The following is a 20,480-nucleotide window of genomic DNA, read 5'->3' as shown; positions in this document are numbered from 1 at the left end:
GGAATTGTCTAAGACACCGTGCTGGAGCTTGGATTTCATGCTCTCTCCTCAGGGTACTGGGAGGAGGTAGAGAGTGTGTTAGAGAGAAAGGGAGGTGAGACTGGGAAGGTGAGTGGTTCTCAGGTCCCAGAATGATTGAGGGTCAAGCTAAAGAGTAAGAACATTTGCCTGCTCTCAGTATAACTGCTGTGGGGTTTGGTTGTCACACTAACATAACAAATGACAAAAAATGGTCATCAACAGATTTCCAGGAAGCTATTCTCAGAGCCTATTAATAATGCCTCAGAGAAGTGGAATTTCCCAGGGAGAGCACACACTTAAGGGCATATTTCAAAAGCCAGAGTTCCATCAGAGGGCACCTGAAGGAAATTTCAAGGCAGTACCTTCAGCCTCAGATAAATGTATTCGTAGGAACCTCTGACAGGCAGTCTGTGAATACGCAGTGCCAAGCATAAAAATGCTCAATGAGGCGAAGCAAACTCAGCAAGGACACATGTAAATGCTAAATAAATGGGGAATGCAGAAACATTCTGAAGGTGAATCCTGGGACAAACAAACAAACAAACAAAAAAAAAAAGCAAAACAAACAAAACAAAAAAAAAACACTGAAAAACTCCTCAGCATTTGGAGGAAAAGCTGCTACCGAATGCAGAGAGAACCTGCAACTTGTCTGTTCCAATGATCTCAAAAAGGACAAAGTCTGGTGTGGGCTGACTGGTGGAAACATTCTCATAGAGGTCTGACCACTACCCTCTCCAGTGGGAAAACCAAACACTGAGAAAATTCAATCAAAGTCAGTGATGGGGGTTGGGTGGGCGAGACATGGGAGCCTCCGCAAAATCTCAAGGGCACACCCTTAGCTGCTGGGGAGCAGAATGGTTGATTCAGCAACCCCCACACTCAGAAAATGACTCTCCATGTGTTACTTGTGCCAAAGAGTCTCAATTCAACAATAAACACTCCTAGAGAACCAGGAAAAGAGAAGGAGCTTTTGGTAACAGCAAGAAGAGAGGCTTTGCAAATAAGCAGACCTGGATTTGTGACCCTGACCTTCTTCCTTACTACCTTTGTAACAGTGTAATCTTTCTGAGCCTCAGCTTCCTCCACTGTAAAATGGGGGCAGATAACATCTTCATTCCATGTCTGTGAAGAGGTTTCAATGAGATAATGACAGGCAATCATAAGTAGTATTTGCCTATGCATGCCCATCTTCTTCCTCCTAAATGGAAAAGTGAAGGGGAGTCTACGGGAAAAACAACCATGAGAAAAGGAAAGAAACAGACACGAAGGGAAGGACTGCACCTAGGAGCTGCCACGTCCTCCCACTGATTCTGAGAAAAGCCCATCACAGTCTAGAACAGGGGTGGGCAAACTTTTTGACTCGAGGGCCACAATGGGTTCTTAAACTGGACCGGAGGGCCGGAACAAAAGCATGGATGGAGTGTTTGTGTGAACTAATATAAATTCAAAGTAAAGGAGCAGAGGGGAGAGCAAGAGAACCGGATAGAACAGCCAGATCCGGCCTGCGGGCCGTAGTTTGCCCACGGCTGTAGAACCTTACGCAAAGAGCAAGCCTCTGCTACTTCCTCATAGATTCATCACAAAGATTCACTGCACCATCTGCGAGAGCATACTGTCTGTTACAGTCACAGCTTAGCAAGTGGTCACTTGAGGCGGAGGTGGCTGTGGTGTCACTGAATTAACCAGAACATTGCTCACAATGGATCACCAACTGGGACTCTCAAATCCTCTCCTTGTCTGGATATGCTTTATCCCAGTGGTCGGCAAACGCATTAGTCAACAGAGTGGCAAACCGCGGCTCTCGAGCCGCACGTGGCTCGCGAGCCACGGTTTGCCAACCACTGTCCTATGGGGACTGGAACTGAACAGAGATGAGACATCCAGGAAATGGTCTCAGAGGGAAGCCCTCACAGTGCTGCCTGAGGCAGGCAAAGAAAGGGAGTCCCTCTTTGGCTCCCATGTTAACTGCCTGCTCTGGCTGTCTCTCTGGCTTAATTATGCCCCAGTAATTCTGACAAGACTGGCTATAAATCATGACAGTGGCAATCCTAAAATAAAGCAAGATTAATGTTATGAACTCAATCTGAGCATGAGGGCCCATTAATTGGAAATCATGGACTTAATTGAATCCTGGGCAGAACACTGCCAGCTGGGTTACATTTTCTGAGGCCTGTTTCTTCACCTGCAGGAAAAACTGAAATGCACCAATGACAATGAAGCCAACATTAGCTGTTGCTGAGGAGTCAGATAATTGATTACTACTTCCTGGCATACTACTTCCAGCCATCAGAAGAGTTTGAAGTCATGCTTTGGAGAGTCTATCACCCCCATTTCAGATCTTCCCTGTCTCCTACATGCTCAAGGGTTCTAGGTAACCTCTCTGAACCTCAGTTTTAAAATATATATATAATATTTCTATGTACAATATGCTAAAACAAAAATATTATATATTTATACAAACATATACATATGTGTATGTATGTGTATATATATATGTGTGTGTGTGTGTGTATGTGTGTGTATATATATATATATATATATATATATATGAAATGTTCAATAACAAGTAGCCTTGAACAGACTGTTGAAACTCAGAGGGAAGGCAGGGGAAGGTGGGGGGAAGAGATCAGCCAATTAACTTGTATGTATATATGCAAAACCTGTGGACACAGACAATGGGTTGGTGAGGGCCTGGGTGGGGGGATGGGAGTGGGCTGGAAGAGGTTAATAGGGAAAAAGGAAAACCTATGTAATACTTTCAACAATAAAGATTTTTTTAAAAAAAGAATAAAAACACTCAAGGATGAAAGCATATCACCTTAAACCTTCCACCAGCACAAGGACGGGAACCTTTTGCAGCAACAGCAAGAGCAGATACCAGGATCTGTTTTGAGGAAAATCTCATCCCATTAGCCAGATGTAAAAAATTACACACTTGTAGCCTGTTTATTAAAAATGAAACAGATTCATTTTAAAAAGTAGCCTTACCATTATTCCCTCTTCACCACACCCACTATTATAAGGAGCCTGGAGGGGAAGGCAAACAGCAAAGAGCTGTGTGGCTTCTCTTCTGCAAGCTGCAGAAATGGCACCAGATAGGGCACAGACCGATCACTGTCCACCCAGGGCCTCCCTGAGTTCAGGGCCGCTTCTGCCTCTGCTAGGCACTTGGCAGGCACAGATTCCACATCTCTTCTGCTTCCTGCAGTCTGGTCTGTGGGGGTCCATCTTCTCTTAGGACAAACGTTTACAGGCACGACTCCTCTCCCAGCCCTGAGCTGGTGAGTAATGTGTCTAAGGCACCGACTACAGTGAGTACTGGAACCGGGAGGGCATGCAGTTTCCTCTGGGAGCTGGGAGGATGCAGAGCATGTGTTGTGTGTTACAGAGGGAGGGGAGGATACTAGGCTCAGTGGTCCTCAAATCCCAAAAGGCTTGAAGGTCAAACTAACCTTCAAAGGAGAACACAGAATTATTTAGGATTATGGGGAGGGGTGTCACAATGCTTTTGTTGGAAGCGGCAACAAGACAAAATTCATTGGGAATGAGCAAGAAGAGCTTAGTGAGAACAGACACAGCGCTCAGTTTACACCATATCTGTTCCAAGCACCAAGCAGAACACCTCCCAGGACACTGAATTGAACTGAATTAAATGTGTCCAAAAAGCACAAGTTCCATCTCAGCCTTAACCCAATTACAATTGCATTGAAATGCTGCAAGATGAAATGGCAGTAGCTATCATTATCATATATTAATCACCTTCTCATTATTGGGAACTGAGACAAGGAGCTTTATACCCATTATCTCATTTAATCCTCACAGTTATGTTGCCGAGTAAGTTCTAGTATCCCCTTTCCTCAGATGAGCAAACAGAGGACCCAAGACACAAATACGGCCACACGGCCAGGGCTCTCCCCCGGGTCTGTCTCACACCAAAGCCCATGTTCTTCTCATGATATTTTGCTGCTACACACACACACACACACACACACACACACACACACACACACACACATTAAAAGCCTCCATCATAAAGAGAAACAGTCAAATCAGAAAGCACTGCTGGAGACTAGAGAAGCCAGATCCTGGTCTGGTATCTGCTCTGTATATGATCTAAGTACACTTTTAAGGCCAGACACTAAGGAGAGAAAAACTGCTCACCATCAGTTGCTGGGAAGGCACAAATGAAAGAAAACGACCTTCTAAGACTGCCACAGGCAGCAAAGGAAAACCAAGGCCGCGCTGTGCTCATGGTCCCTCGTGTGGAATTAGTCACACAAAGGGAGCAGCAGCTTAAGGTGCTCTTTACTCAGATGTGGAATCTAAAAAAGCCAAACTCATACAAACCAGAGAGTAAAATGGTGATGACCAGGACCTGGAGGGTCAGGGGATAGGAGAGATATTTAAGGCCACAAACCTGCAATGAGTGGTAAATAAGTCCTAGAGATCTAATGTACAACATAGTGATTATAGACAACAACAATGATAATAATCACACTTGTATATAATAAACCTTCCCGAGAAACTAGATCTTTATTATTCAAATCACACACAAAAAAGAAATTATAATTATGTGATGTGCTAGAGGTGCTACTGCTATCATGGCAATCGTATCACAATATATAAATGTATCAAGTCAACAGGCTGTACACGTTAAATTTACATAATGTTATGTCAGTATATACATAAATATTTAAAGGTGTTCTTTCTTAAATTCGTCTCTTCTCGCTGCCCAGGGCCACCCACCCACCTACAGGCTCGAGCAGAACATCAGGGTCAGCAGCTGCTGCTCCGACTTTGATTCTCATGCTCACCAGCCACGGGCATAAGCATTTCAGCGATGGTGGCAACACACAAGAGAGGAGAGGGGACAAGAGCTCAAAGAACCAACCTGTGGATATGCTCTCCATCTTTCCCCAGAAAACCATTCTGCAGACTTTGCAGACCTGCCCTTTGTCAGGTCCCTTTAAGAGATAAAGCACATTAGTGCTGACAAGCCGAGGATCACAGCCTTCTTTGAGAAGGCCACGGCTGACAGAGCCAGTAAATCATTAGCACGGTCCATGCTCCCTTCTTGCCTGTTAGATCCAAATAACATGACCAGAGCTCACAGGCTCTGTAATTTCAAAGATGGACACAACCACAAAAAGGGTCTTGGTAAAGGAGGGCCAACGTGAGAGGCTGAAGGCAGGTGGCCTTCCATCATGAGTAATGTGTCCTCTGCAAAACCCAAAGAATGGTATCAGAGCCGTTTGGCAAGTGCATTTTAAAGGTCTGGTTTCCTTCTTTAAAAGGAGGAAACGGGGTCTCAGTTGGCTTATGCAGATGGAAAAGGGAGATCCAGCCCTTTGGTATCTGACCTCAGGCCACACATGACCCCTCGAGCAAGGGGTCTGTGTGTAGCATAACTGGACAAGCAATTGTGGCAGCGCCAGGGGAAGATAATTTTCTCTGGGCTCCCTGCATGGCAGGCCCAAGCGAGATGCTTCGCACACACGGCTCCGTTTCATCCTTACGCGGACCCTGCAGCAAAGGCTAAGGTGGTTCCGCTTTACAGGTGCCAGAATGAGTCCCAGAGAGGTACCGTAACTGCCCAACGAAGAAGGCTGGCAAGCAGTGGGAATAAGGGGTTCCAGGATTAAATGCCAGGCCTGACTCCAGAAGGCAGGGGTGCCAGACCACTGGATCAAAATTGCTTGGGGGGGGGGGGGCGCTGTTTAAAAAGGCAGAGTTCCAAAGTTTTTCTGAATTAGCATACCTGAGGGTGAGGCCCGAAGTCTGCATCTTTCATCGCCCCCCTCAGGAGCTTCTGGTAAACAAGGAAGTGTAACAACACAACCTATGTCGCACTTCCTCACTGAGAATAAGAGATCTTAAATGAAGGTGGTCCGGGGGTGGGAGAGAGGGAGAGAGAGCAGGGACCATTTACTGAGCACTTTTTATCTGTCGGGCTTCACGTATGCTATCCTATTTAATCCTTACAACAACCTATTGGCTATTACTATGCCCATTTTACAGAGGAGGAAACTGAGGCCCATGAAAGTTAACTAATTCTAGAAAGGTCACACATCCAACAAATAGCAGGTCAGAACGTAAAGCAGGTCTGCCTGGCTCTAAATCCATCACTACCATGTTCTCCATTTCCCGTTTAAAGGAGAGCAGAGGTCTCAGTGTGATCACCAACAGCGCATGGGTGGGTGGACCTCTCACAGACTTCACTCACTATAAATCAGGCAGCAGAAAAGGCTATGTCCTGGGGGCACCCAAATCTTCCCTCAGCAGCCACTGTCACTGTGCTTTTCATAGGAGCGGGAGCCTGGATTTGCCAAGGACAATGGGGACAGCAGTAGGTGGAGCCATCAGCCCCCTTCCCCGTGCACTTCCACTCTGGCACCCACTGCCTCCCAGGTTTAAGTCCTAGCATTTGGGAATTTGCATGATCTAACCAAAGAAGTTTATGTTCCAAATCCCTGTGTGCCCTGAAGCACATGGCTTTCCCTCTCTGGGCAAAATCTCTTCTGCAAAATGAGGAGGTGGAATGAGCTACTCTCCAAGGTCCTTTAACAGGGGGTGACTCATGGTTCACAGACTCTATAAGACGTGAGTTACACTGTGATGTATGCATTTGCTACAGGGCAAGGTGTGGGGAGGAGCCCCACCGAATTGGATAGGACATTTTTTTTTAAAATATATTTTATTGATTTTTTACAGAGAGGAAGAGAGAGGGATAGAAAGTTAGAAACATCGATGAGAGAGAGACATCGATCAGCTGCCTCCTGCACGCCCCCTACTGGGGATGTGCCCGCAACCCAGGTACATGCCCTTGACCGGAATCGAACCTGGGACCCTTTAGTCCACAGGCTGACACTCTATCTACTGAGCCAAACCAGTTAGGGCTGGATAGGACATTTTAACGGCCACTCAGGGCAGTATCAGTCGAGCAAAAACAGTCAGTCACCTCAAGGCTTCTGTTTCTGTCTGGGAAGCCCCGGTGAGGGCGTTATATAACAGGTTGGTCAGCTGCAAACTCCTTCTGTCCTCTTTCACTGAACGTGGCCTTACTCTCCATCTGAATGACCACTCCCCATTCACTGGTTGCCCATTTTTATAACTTTTAAACATCTGCATCTTGCCTTTTTGAGTTTTTGCTGTTGATGATGATAATCCTCATTCGAGGTTATTTTTCCATTGATTTTTAGAGAAAGAGGAAGGGGAGGGGAGAGACAGAGAGAGAAACATTGATGTGAGGAGACACATCAATTGGTTGCCTCCCACACATGCCAGGGAATGAGCCTGCAACTGAGGTACATGCCCTTAACCGGAATAGAACCCAGGACCCTTCAGTCCGTAGGCTGATGCTCTGTCTACTGAGCCACACTGGGGTGCATCTTGCCTTTTTAACTCAAAGTACAGTTCGAGAAGGCAAGCTGGGTGGGTTAGACAAGACTACATACACAGTGCAGAGCACAGACTTGTGGACACACTGATGGTTAGAGTATCCTAGTATTCTGCTGTAATAATAGCAAACTAACTAAAATCAGCTAACATTTGGGTGCCTATTATGTACCAAGCATTGTTCCAAATGCTTTACAACCCTGTGAGGTACGCATTATCACTATCTTATATTTTGTAGATGGGGAAACAGAGAGAGAGAGGCTACCTTACTTGCTGAGGTCACACAGTTAACAAAGGCAACTCGGAAAGTTTCCCACATGACTTGTTGAATGAATATACCTAGAGAACAGCTGGGGCTGTGTGCCTTTGACATCAGACAGACCTGGGTCCAAACTCCAGCTCAGCAATTCACTAGCTGTTTCTTTAGACAAGCTGCCTAAACCTTCCTGTGCCTCAGTTTCTTTATCTGTAAAATGGGCTAACAACATCTACCTTGTGGGGGTTATGCTGAAGATCAGAGATAAATGCCTGTAAAAGAACCTACTGTTGTGCCTGGTCTAGTAATTTATTCACAGGCATGTTGAATTGCTACTCAGTAAATGGCTTTGTGCGAGGTGGTAGGAAATCAGAAGCAAGCACAATCCCAGCCCTCAAGCCGCTCATAGTCTAATGATCAAACATAAACAAAAAGAGTTTAACCATGTGGGAAGGGCAATGTTATCACATATAGGATAGCACTGGGACCCCGCGAAGAGCACCTGAGGGCAAGGAAAACTGAACAGAGTCTGCAAGGAGAAGTGAGGCTAATGAAGACAGATGAGCGAAGGGCATTCAGGGCCAGGTTATTCCATTCTATCTGCTGATTAAGCCATTCCCCAGGGTATCGACCTTGACCCTATTCTCATATCTCACATTCGGTTTTGGAAAATACTGACTATACTACCTTCAAATTTTATCCAGTATCCAAAATGTGTGTGAACTCCTGCTTATCTGAGACAGGTGGAGGGGCATGGGGGAAAACATAAAAACATATATATAATGAGTGTGTGTATATGTGTATATAAAATACACATGTATTCCTAAAACTACCTATGAGGCCGAGGGGGCAGGGATAGAAGATGGCTTTCTTTGAATACAACTTATTTTACAGATCTGAATGTGGAACTATGTAAATACTCTGCATAATAACAAACACAAATTGAAAAGCAACCCCTACAAACTGAGAGGCAAACAAAACCAACTCCGTATCAAATTGATGATGTAGTCACACAGAGAAACTATCTCAAGTGACTTTAAGACACAAAGTCACTGTCTTAAAGAGATATATATCCAGTCCAAAAACAAAAACGCACACAAAGAAACAACCAACCTTATTACGACCTTAAACTGTTAACAGCACATGGGAGGGTGGTAGTGTTGGTGTTATTCTTCTATGACTGTGTATTATGGCATAAAGCAAACCAGTAATTATATTGGTGCAATTGAGAACCGGGATTCTTGGCATGGGAGAAAGGAGTTAAGACATAAGAGAAACCTAAACTGAAGAAGTTAAGTTTTAAAAAAAACCCACATGTTCCTGAATATGAGGTGGAATAATCATTATGAATCCATGAAGTATTTCATCTTAAAAAAAAACAACAAACTTGTTTCTAACTCTATCCACTGAAAAGGGCTAGACACAAAGACCACACCATAGCAGGGAGTACCCGTCACACCAAGATTGTGATCTTGAAACACCACTGAAACCCGCTGATTCTCACGTTGGGGTAGAACATGTACCAGATGAGCCTGGTGTGTGGCACCAGAAAGCAAAGAGTCAATGACTGCTGCGGTGCGTCCAAGGGATGCAGATGCTAACCTAAGAGGCTCCCACTGGCCAAAGAGAGGTCCAGAGGAGCATCAGTAACATAACGACTGCAACATAACGACATGTTTACAAACGTAAGGTCATAATAACAAGAGAAAGAGGAAAACAGAGAAAAACTTCATTAGCCACCCTTGGAGAAGAGCAGGCAATCAGTGTTTGTTTGCTTGTGTGCTTGTTTTGAAAACTGATAAAGAGAAAGAGCCAAGTCTTTTCCTGCCCTTGCAACTCCCAATAGAGTAATGAAATTAGGCAGTGATCACAAAAGCAGAATCATGCATTATGTATCCCCAATGGAAATGCAAAACACAACTGATGAGGTGGTCTTACAAAAATCTAATCTGAAACTAAACCTGATCAAGGCTCTAGATCTAACAGAAATAGGCTCAGTGCCACCACAGGGAAAAGCAAAATCCAGATGTTGGGGGAAATTTACGGTGCAAATAATCTGATTTTCCAATAAAGATATTGCAAGGGGACAAAAAAGAGATGAAAGGGAAACTTTAGAAGATAAAGAGAATGAAAACATTATTTGGATCCTTGTTCAAACAAACTGTAATAAGAAAAATTAAGACGCCCACGTGAAAGAATTAGGAAAATTTGAATAGAGTGGATATTGGATGATATTAAGGAATTACTATTATATTCTAGATGTGATGAGGATGTTGTGATAATGCTTTTAAAAGAAACCTTTATATTTTAGAGACACATTAAAATATTTAAGAATGGAGTTATATTATAGCTGGGATTACCTCACAATAATCCAGAGGGGCAAGGGCAGGTATAGATGAAATGTGATTGGTCATGAGTAGATAACTATTAAATCTTGGTGACAGGGACATAGGTTTCTGTTTTGTACTTGTGCTGTCCCCCCTTCCTATTTTTACATATATATTTCAAATTAGAAAACTATTATATATTTACATGTTATATACATATATACCACTAGGGGCCCGGTGCACGAAATTCATGCACTGGGGCGGTGGGGGGGGTGGTCCCTCAGCCCAGCCTGCCCCCTCTCACAGACTGGGAGCCCTTAGGGGATGTCCTAAGCCGCAGTCTGGCCTCCCTCTGCGGGAGGCAACCAGGCTGATCAGGGGAAGGCGCCAGCCCCATCACCCCACTGCTGCAGCCACTGCCAGCCGCTGCAGCCACCAAGGTGTTTTCATCAACAGGGGCTCCAGTCCCTTCACCATAAAAAAATGACAACTTGCCGAAACCGGTTTGGCTCAATGGACAGAGCGTCGGCCTGCGGACTGAAGGGTCCCAGGTTTGATTCCGGTCAAGGGCATGTACCTTGGTTGCGGGCACATCCCCAGTGGGGGGTGTGCAGGAGGCAGCTGATCGATGTTTCTCTCTCATCGATGTTTCTAACTCTCTATCCCTCTCCCTTCCTCTCTGTAAAAAATCAATAAAATATATTTTTAAAAAAAAATTAAAAAAAAAATGACAACTTTCTTTAGGCATTTTCAAGATGTCTCTTTCATAGGATATGACATTTCTTTCTTTTTTTTTTTTTTTTTTATCCTCACCTGAGGATATGTTTCCATTGATTTTTAGAGAATGTGGGAGAGAGAGGGAAAGACAGAGAGAAACATCAAAGTGAGAGGAACACTTTGATTGGTTGCCTCTTGCATGAGCCCTGACCTGGGCCCTGGCCAGGGAGAAGCCTGCAACCTAGGTACATGCCCTTGATCAGAATCGAACCCAGACCCTGTGGTCGGCAGGCTGAGGCATTATCCACTGAGCCAAACCGGCTAGGGCAGGATATGACATTTCTTAGCCCCTCCAGCAGCAAACCTTCGTTTTTTTTCTCCAGGAGTGAGGTGGAAAAATACTAGATCACCTTTTTGGATTCTTATTACCCAAGTTACCAAGAACATTACCAGTGGCGTACAGGGAGCTTAGCCAATGAGCGGTCAGGAAAGGTGTTTCCTCTGCAGCTCACACGCAGAGGCTTCAGCAGGACCCCCACCGCCCACCCCACTCAAGCTTCCACTGCAGCTTGGGCAGGGCCCCCCCAGCTCCACTTAGGCCCTGCTCAAGCCTCTGCCATGGCTTGGGCAGGGCCCCCCAAATCCAATCAAGCCTGTGCCACAGCTTGGGCAGGGCCCCCCGGGCTCCACTCCAGCCCTGCTCAAGCCTCTGCTGCCCCACCCCCGGCAGATCAGCGCCAAGGCCCGTAGGCCAGGAGTGGCCGGGGGCATTCTGGGACCCTGGCAGCTCAGGGCCTATGCAGGGGCCTACAGGCTCAGAGCGACCTAGGTCCCGAGGATGTTTTCAGGACCCAGGCTGCTGGGTGCCCAAGTATGCAAATTAACCCTCCATCTTTGTTGGGTTAATTTGCATACTCACTCCTGATTGGCTGGTAGGCGTAGCGGAGGTATGGTCAATTTGCATCTTTCTCTTTTGTTAGTGTAGATCAGTGGTCGGCAAACTGCGGCTCCCGAGACACATGTGGCTCGCGAGCCACGGTTTGCCGCTCTGTTGACTAATGAGTTTGCCGACCACTGACCTGGACCCTCGATTCCAATAATTACAGGCTGTTGTTGTTCCTTGTGATTAAGCCCCTATCCCAGTGGTCGGCAAACTCATTAGTCAACAGAGCGGCAAACCGCGGCTCACGAGCCGCATGTGGCTCGTGAGCCGCAGTTTGCCAACCACTGGTATAGATAATCTATATATATAAAAACCTAAGCGACTGGACGACCAGCCAGTAGCTATGATACACACTGACCACCAGGGGGCAGACACTCAACTCAGGAGCTACCCCCCGGTGGTCAGTGTGCTCCCACAGCAGGAGTGCTGCTCAGCTGATAGACGGGCACCAAATGCCGGGCTCACGGCTGGCAAGTGCAGCTGCTGCAGCAGTGCAAGCCTCTCCCGCGGACATTCCCCCTGCGTGCCGAGCAGTGGTGGTGGCAGGCACAGTAGGGCAGGGATGAGTGGGAGTGGCGCAGTGCCCAGCCCAGGCTCGGGCTCCTCCCCAGCCGCCTGCTGCTCCCCACACTACTTCGTGCTGTGCGGGATTGACACGGACAGGGGGCTGGAGCTCCATGAGCTGGTGGGTAAGGCCAGGCTGCAGCGGCACGGAGGTCCACTGATTCCCGAGGCCAAGGGACCCCACCGGTGCATGAACCCATGCACTGGGCCTCTAGTATATCTATGATAATAAAAGCGTAATATGCAAATCGACCAAACAGCTGAACAGCGGAACGACCATCTGGATGACATTCCGGACGACCTTCCAGATAAAGCCAGGGCTGCGAGGGCCTAACCTTGCATGAATTTCGTGCATCGGGCCTTTAGTAATGCATATATTTTATATATACACATACATATAGATACACTCCACCTTTTCTCACTGCCTACAGTGCTTCCAACCATAGATTTAAGTCACCATCATTTCTCACCTGAATTACTGCAGTATCCTCGTAACTGGTATCTTCACCTCCACCCTGGCCTCCCTGCAGTCTGTTAGAGAGCAACAATGGTATTCTTTTAAGAAATAAGGCAAATGATGTTACTCTTCTGCCTAAAATCTTCCAATGGCTTCCCATCCCACTTAGAGTAAAAATCCAAGTTCTTATTACAGCCTACAAGGCTCTTCAAGGGTTGATTGAGCTCTGTATACCTCTTTGGCCTTATCTCCCACCTCTCCTTCCCTGTCTCTGACTGCAGCCTCATCACAACTCTATTCAATATATATCGGCCCCAAAACCTTGTCACTTACTACCTCACTCTTCCCCCAGATAGCCACATGGCTTGCTTTCTTTCAGACTTCCTGCAAGTCTGCTTAAATGTTTTCTTTTCAGAGAGGCTTTCCAGATCACCCTATATAAAGTAGTGTATCCACCCCCCACCCCCACCCCTGAACCTCCTTATTCTGGTTTATTTTTCTTCATGGTATTTTTTTAAAACTAATTTTTTTTCTGTCTCCACTTACTAGAAAAGGAGCTCCATGATAGAATAGATATTGTTTGTTTGGGGCACTGTTTTTTTCCCAAAGTTTCTGGCTCAATAAATATTGTTGATTTTGACCTTAAATTCTGAACCATAAACTTATCAGCAATACTTCACAGAATATTGAGCAAAGAGTGGTGGGGTAGATAGGAACCACATTATGGAATGCTTATATGCCTCTTTAAGACACTCAAATTCTACCTTGTAAGTGATGGAGAGCCTCAAGCTACATAGAACAGGCCAGCACATTTTAGTTATAGTCATTCTTACCATTTTTTAAAAAATATGTTTTGATTTCAGAGAGAGGAAGGGAGAGGGAGACAGAGATAGAAACATCAATGATGAGTGAGAATTATTGGTTGGCTGCCTCCTGCACCACCCCTACTGGGGATTGAGCCCACAACCCAAGCATGAGCCCTGACTAAGAATCCAATCGTGACCTCCTAGTTCACTGGTCTACAATTACTGAGCCACACCGGTTGAGCCATTCTTACCACTTTCACTATCATATTAAAAGAAACAGATGTTTTTAGTATTTATATGGTATGTATGTTAGAAGATCTATCACCTTCCAATTAAAGAAGCTGAACCACTATCTTTCTTATTAGTCACTTAAGACAGTTGTTTCTTTCTGGGTTGGAATACAATGTCCCTGTATAAAGAGATATGAACATACACACACAAAAAGGCAATCATTTGCCCTCAAGGTTCTTTGAGTAATAATGCCCCAAGGGCATTAGCAACTTGCGTTGGCAGGAAAGAAAGAATTGGTTATTAGGAAAGAATCTGTTGCCCTACTAGTAACAAAGGTTTTATGGCACAGGAGATAATGGGGTAGGAATGGGTGATACAAAAAAATGTGAGCGTAACCTTGTCTCCTCCCACTATTTTTATAAGCAAATGCCAAATCCACTCCCCCTTTCCACACACCCACGGCTGGCTGGTCTCTTAGTTCAGGCCACTTGCATCTGCAGCCTCCTAACTGCCCTGCAAATTGATCATCTCCTTACTGCTAGCCTAGAGCCCTTCTAGTCCTCCCCAAAGGGATGTTGTTAAAATGCACATTTAATCTGATTTCTCCCCTCCTTAGAAACTTTCAGTGACTCCAGGTAACAGGGTTTAAAAAGCCTTGAACTCCCTGGGAGTTGCTTCTGCATTCTCACCTCCTGTGTGCCTCCCTGTCTTCAGCTCTTGGCTCCAGTCCCAGGGAACCACGTGGTCTCCCTACAGCCCAAGCTCTTGCTTTTTTCTGGAGCCTTGCACGTGCTTTCCTAGGTTCCCAGGTTTCTGAGGCTGCCTCCAGGACTTTGGTTGTCTTTTCTGCAGCAGCAGTTCTGCCAGTGTTCCATTGTGCTGCATTCTGTGCCTTGTCTTAAGAAAGGCCATTCTAAAAGACCTCACACTATTTACCACCTAGCCAGGGGCTGTCAGGCTTAAGGGTTTTTTGTAGTTTATGTTCTCCTGGTTCTTGTGTCAAACATGATTACATCTTACACTTGCAGTGTCTGTGTCTGCCCGGAAAATCTTTCACATACAATCTCACTCGGGAGTCTCCTGTTTATTTTGCTGCAGTTTTGCCACGGCCCTCTCCCAAAGCAGGGATTGTTAAATTAACCTAACAACAAAACTGCCATCTTGTCCTCAGTTATCTAGTCCAAGAGATTAGAAACATATCTTCAAGAAAACTTCTTATAATGAGTGGATCAGATATGGACATGGCCGAAGACGGGGTTACTTTGCGAAAGAGATTTTTTTAATTTATTTCTATTCATATCTATGCTTCTTTTTAAATTTTATTTTTCAATTAGAGTTTATATTCCATAGTATGTATTAGTTTCAGGTGTACAATATAGTGATTACACATCTATATAATTTATGAAGTGATTACCCCATAAGTCTGCTACCCCATCTGACACCATAACATAATTACAACATTATTGATTATATTCCCTATGCTGTCCTTTACATTCCCGTGACTATTTCTGTAACTGGGAATTTGTATTTCTAATTTTTTCACCCATCTGGCCCCTTCCCATCTGGCAACCATCAATATGTTCTCAGTGTCTATGAGTTTGTTTCTTTTTTGTCTGTTCATTTGTTTTGTTTTTCAAATTCCACAAACAAGTGAAGTCACATTGTATGTCTTACTCTGTCTGACTTGATTTATTTCACTTAACATAATACCCTCTAGGTCTATCTCAGTTGTTGCAAATGGTAAGATTTCATTCTTTTCTATGGCTGAGTACTAGTCCATTGTATGTATGTACCACATTATCTTATCCATTCATCTATCAACGGACATTTAGGTTGCTTCCATATCTTGGTTATTGTAAACTAGAGGACCGATGCACGAAAATTCGTGCAAGAATGGGCCTTCCTTCCCCTGGATGCCAGCACCGCCTTCGCTCTGGCCAGAGCTGCCTTTCCACTCTGGCCCAGAGCCGACTTTCTGCCTTCCCACGCTGCCCAGAGGCCCGGAACAGCTGGGGTGGTGCGGAGCACCTCCGGCTGCTTGGCACCTGTGTATGCAAATTAACCCACCATCTTTGTTGGGTTAATTTGCATAATCACTCCTGATTGGCTGGTGGGTGCCATGAAGGTACCGTCAATTAGCATGTTACTCTTTTATTAGGTAGATAATACTGCAGTGAACACAGGGGTACTTATATCTTTTCGAATTAATGCTTTGGAAGTAGAATTGCTGGGTCATATGGTAGCTCTATTTTTAACCTTTTGAGGAACCTCCATACTGTTTTTCATACTTACTGCACTATCTATGCTTCATCTTTAAAAAGGTCATGCAAACAACATACAAATCCTTAATAATGACTCTCTAGGCTCTGCGCTCAATATGATATAACCAAACACAAGGTAATATTAAAGTGTAAAGCTTGGAGGAACATCAAATAGTCTTGAGGAATTCTGGACTCAGGGACATTATAGAAACCACTAGAGGGAGGAGAAAAATGGAGGCAGAATAGACGGACATGTCCTGAGCCTTGTCCCGGAGCAGATAGAGGGAGCAGCTGAAACGAGTGGAATCCAGCCTGAATTAGTGAAGGAGGCGCAGCTGGTGAGACAGTTTGCAGCGGGGAAGGGCAGAGATCCCCCCGATAAAGGTAAAGTCAAAGATCTAGGCAGTAGAATCTGCTGTACCTCTGAGCCCAGGTCAAGGTGAAACTACACAGCGCCAAGCCGCGTCCCTGAGGACAGGCAAAGCGTCTGACTGAAAAAAAAAAAAAAAAAAAGGGTCCACAGGACTGCGGGAGGTAGGGGATTTTAGACCTTGGAGTCTGGATTTGGGATCTGAGCTCTAAGGCAGCCCTAAAGAGCTGCCCGACAGCGCAGTGCCGGCAGAAAGGAACTTGCAGAGACGCGGTCCCTCCTTGCGCTGAGGCCTGCGCCTTTCTCCACTGAACCTGGTTCCTAGGACCCTTAGGATACAGTCGCTTACCTGTAGTTGAGGTGCAGAAGAGGGAGTGGGATTGTGGAATAGGCAGCGGATGGTCCAGGAGAGGTGGAAGCGAGTCTGGTGCTGAGTCATATCTAGGCCCTGTCGCCACTTTCTCCTGAGAGATAGCCCCTCCCTCCAGTCTCCAGGCAACCAATATAGCCACACCCAGATCCCACACTGATTAACACCATGGAATCTCAATACTCCCTGAGGCCATAGGATCTGCCCTAAAAGAGAAATCTGTAGAAGTTAAGCACCTCAATTACACGGCTACACTGCCAGACACCTTGAGAGTGCTTCAGTGTGCCTCACTGGCAAACTTAACCGTGGGTGCTCCTGTGAGCCGCCACTGGGAGTAAGGGCCTATCCACCACAGGTGCAGCAGTGAAAGCTGAGTCTGCCCACCCCATAACTACAGAACTCTGGGCATCACAGTCACACCTTTCCAGAGTGCAGGCTCCCTGAGCCACATCACCCCGACAGACAGTTCCTTGGTGCCACTGTGAGTCCCCACTGGGCACACGTGATTTCAATTAAGGGTGCAAGACAGCAAAAATTGGGATACTCCCCTTCACGGCTGCTGACTTCTAGACACCGCAGTTGTGCCTCTCAAGCTCGCAGGCCTACATCAAGAGAACACAAATAGCTCAAGTAGGGAGCTACACTAGATTACCAAGCCCAGGAGAGCTGAGAGATTACACCAGTAGCACCATCACCAAAAGAACCTGGGTAGCAAAGCAATTGGATCTACAATTAAAACATTACAGGAAAACATGGGGAGACAAAAAAGCAACTCCCAAAGGAAAGAAAAAGAGGAATCACCAGAGAGGGAGTTAAATGAAATTGAGGCTAGTAGCTTAACAGAGAAAGAATTCAGAGTAATGGTTATAAGGATGTTTAAACGGATGGATGACAAATACACACAACTCAATGAGAACTATAAGGAGCTGAATGAGAATGTCACCAACATGAAAAGAAACCAAGAAGAGATGAAGAATGACATAGCTGCAATAAAAAACACATTGGAAGGCTTAAACAGTAGACTAGAAGAGGCTGAGGACCGCATCAGTGAATTAGAAGACAAGGTAGGAAAAAACACACAAACACAGCAGCAACTGGAAAGAAGACTTAAAAAGCAAGAGGAGACCCTAAGGGAGCTTTGGGACAACACAAAACGAAACAACATTAGAATAATAGGGATACCAGAAGGAGAGGAAGAGAAGCAAGGAATAGAAAACTTGTTTGAAGAAATAATGACAGAAAACTTCCCTGATATTGGCAAGAAAAAAACTATGCAAGTCCAAGAAGTACATAGAGTCCCAAACAGGTTGAACCCCAAAAGACTGACTCCAAGACACATCATAATTAAACTGGCGAACACTAACGACAAAGTAAGAATCTTAAAGGCTGCCAGAGAGAGACAGAAAGTTACCTACAAGGGCTCTCCTATTAGAATATCAACTGATTTCTCAACAGAAACACACCAGGCCAGAAGGGAATGGAATGAAATATACAAAGTGATGCAAAGCAAGGGTTTGAATCCAAGAATACTATACCCAGCAAGGCTATCATTCAAAATTGAAGGTGGAATCAGGAGCTTCACAGACAAAAAAGGGCTAAGAGAGTTTATCACTACCAAGCCAGCAATGCAGGAGATGCTAAAGGGACTGCTGTAAAAAGAAGAAAGAGAAAGGCAAAAAGAAATACAAACACTAAGGAAAAATATGACAACAAACATGTACTTGTCAATAATAACATTAAACGTAAATGGATTAAATGCACCAAACAAAAGACATAGGGTAGCTGAATGGATAAGAAAACATGACCCATATATTTGCTGTATACAAGAGACCCACCTCAAAGCAAAGGATTCACACAGACTGAGAGTGAAGGGATGGAAAAACATTTTTCAGGCAAATGGAAATGAGAAAAAAGCTGGGGTTGCGATACTTATCTCTGATAAAATAGACCTCAAAGTAAAGGCCATAACAAGAGATAAGGAAGGCCACTACATAATACTAAAGGGAGCAATTCAATAAGAAGATATAACTCTGGTAAACATATATGCACCCAATGCAGGAGCACCCAAATACATAAAAGAACTCCTAGAAGGTATCAAGGGAGAGATCGACAACAATACAATCATAGTAGGAGACTTTAATACACCACTGACGTCACTGGATAAATCATCTAGACAAAAAATCAGCAAAGAAACAGCAATTCTAAATGACGCACTAGATCAAATGGACCTAACTGACATCTTCAGAGCATTTCACCCCAAAGCCACGGAATATACGTTCTTCTCAAGTGCACATGGGACATTTTCAAAAATACACCACATACTGGGTCACAAGCAAAGTCTCCCCAAATTCAAAAATATTGAAGTCATATCAAGCATTTTCTCAGACCACAATGGCATAATATTAGAAATAAACTATAATAAAAACATTCCAAAAAATTCAAACACTTGGAAGCTGAATAGCATGCTATTAAACAATGATTGGGTGATCAACGAGATTAAAGAAGAAATTAAAAACATCCTGGAGACTAATGACAATAAAAACAAAACAATGCAATTGCTATGGGGCACAATGAAAGCAGTCCTGAGAGGGAAGTTTATAGCTCTACAAGCCTACCTCAAAAAACAAGAAAAAATGCTAATAAATGATCTAACTCAACAACTCAAAGAATTAGAAAGAGAGCAACAAGAAAAGCCCACAGTGAGCAGAAGGAAGGACATAATAAAGATCAGAGCGGAGATAAATGACATTGAGACCAAAAAAAACAATACAAAAGATCAACAAAACCAAGAGCTGGTTCTTTGAAAGGATAAACAAGATTGATGAACCTCTCGCCAGGCTCACCAAGAAGCAAAGAGACAGGACCCAAATAAACAAAACCAGAAATGAAAGAGGAGAAATAACAACAGACCCCACCGAAATACAAAGGATTGTTAAAAAATACTATGAACAACTCTACTCCAACAAACTGGACAACCTGGAGGAAATGGACATATTCCTAGGAAAATATAACCTTCCAAAACTCAATCAGGAAGAATCTAAACAGTTCAATATGCCAGTAACTATGGAAGAAATTGAAGCAGTCATCAAAAAGCTTCCAGGAAACAAAAGCCCGGGGCCAGATGGCTTCACAGGGGAGTTTTACCAAACATTCAAGGAAGAACTAAAACCTATCCTCCTTAGACTATTCCAGAAAATTCAAGAGGAAGGAACACTTCCAAGCTCCTTCTATGAAGCCAGCATCACCCTAATACCAAAACCAGATAAAGATAACACAATGAAAGAGAATTATAGGCCAATATCCCTCATGAATATAGATGCCAAAATCCTCAACAAAATTCTTGCAAATCGAATCCAGCAGTACATCAGAAAGATCATACACCATGACCAAGTAGGATTTATCCCGGGGATGCAAGGATGGTACAATATTCGCAAATCAATAAACGTGATACATCACATAAACAAATTGAGAGATAAAAACCACATAGTCATATCAATTGATGCAGAAAAAGCATTTGACAAAATCCAACACCCTTTCTTGATAAAAACTCTCAGCAAGGTGGGAATAGAAGGATCATACCTGAACATAATAAAAGCTATATATGACAAACCCACAGCCAACATCATACTCAATGGGCAAAAACTAAAACCATTTCCCCTAACAACAGAACAAGACAGGGATGCCCACTCTCACCACTCCTGTTCAATATAGTGCTGGAAGTACTAGCCATTGCGATCAGACAAGAAGAAGAAATAAAAGGCA

General features: G+C 44.5%; 1 protein-coding gene across 4 annotated transcripts in view; it reads right to left on the bottom strand.

The window, feature by feature from the left end:
* Positions 1-20,480, bottom strand: part of DNAJC6 (DnaJ heat shock protein family (Hsp40) member C6) — a 146,221-nt gene that overhangs the window by 66,015 nt on the left and 59,726 nt on the right. The window contains exon 1 of one of the 4 annotated variants that reach the window (XM_080654565.1): positions 12,694-12,754. The exons of the other annotated variants lie outside the window; for them this stretch is intronic. The gene's annotated coding sequence lies outside the window, so the exon portion shown is untranslated. Of the gene's footprint in view, positions 1-12,693; positions 12,755-20,480 lie in introns of those variants that run through there. 4 annotated transcript variants of the gene reach the window in all.

The sequence above is a fragment of the Plecotus auritus genome (genome assembly GCF_963455305.1).
Source record: "Plecotus auritus genome assembly, chromosome: 2".
Classification (NCBI taxonomy): Eukaryota; Metazoa; Chordata; class Mammalia; order Chiroptera; family Vespertilionidae; genus Plecotus; species Plecotus auritus.
This window is presented reverse-complemented; position numbering and strand designations above follow the sequence as displayed.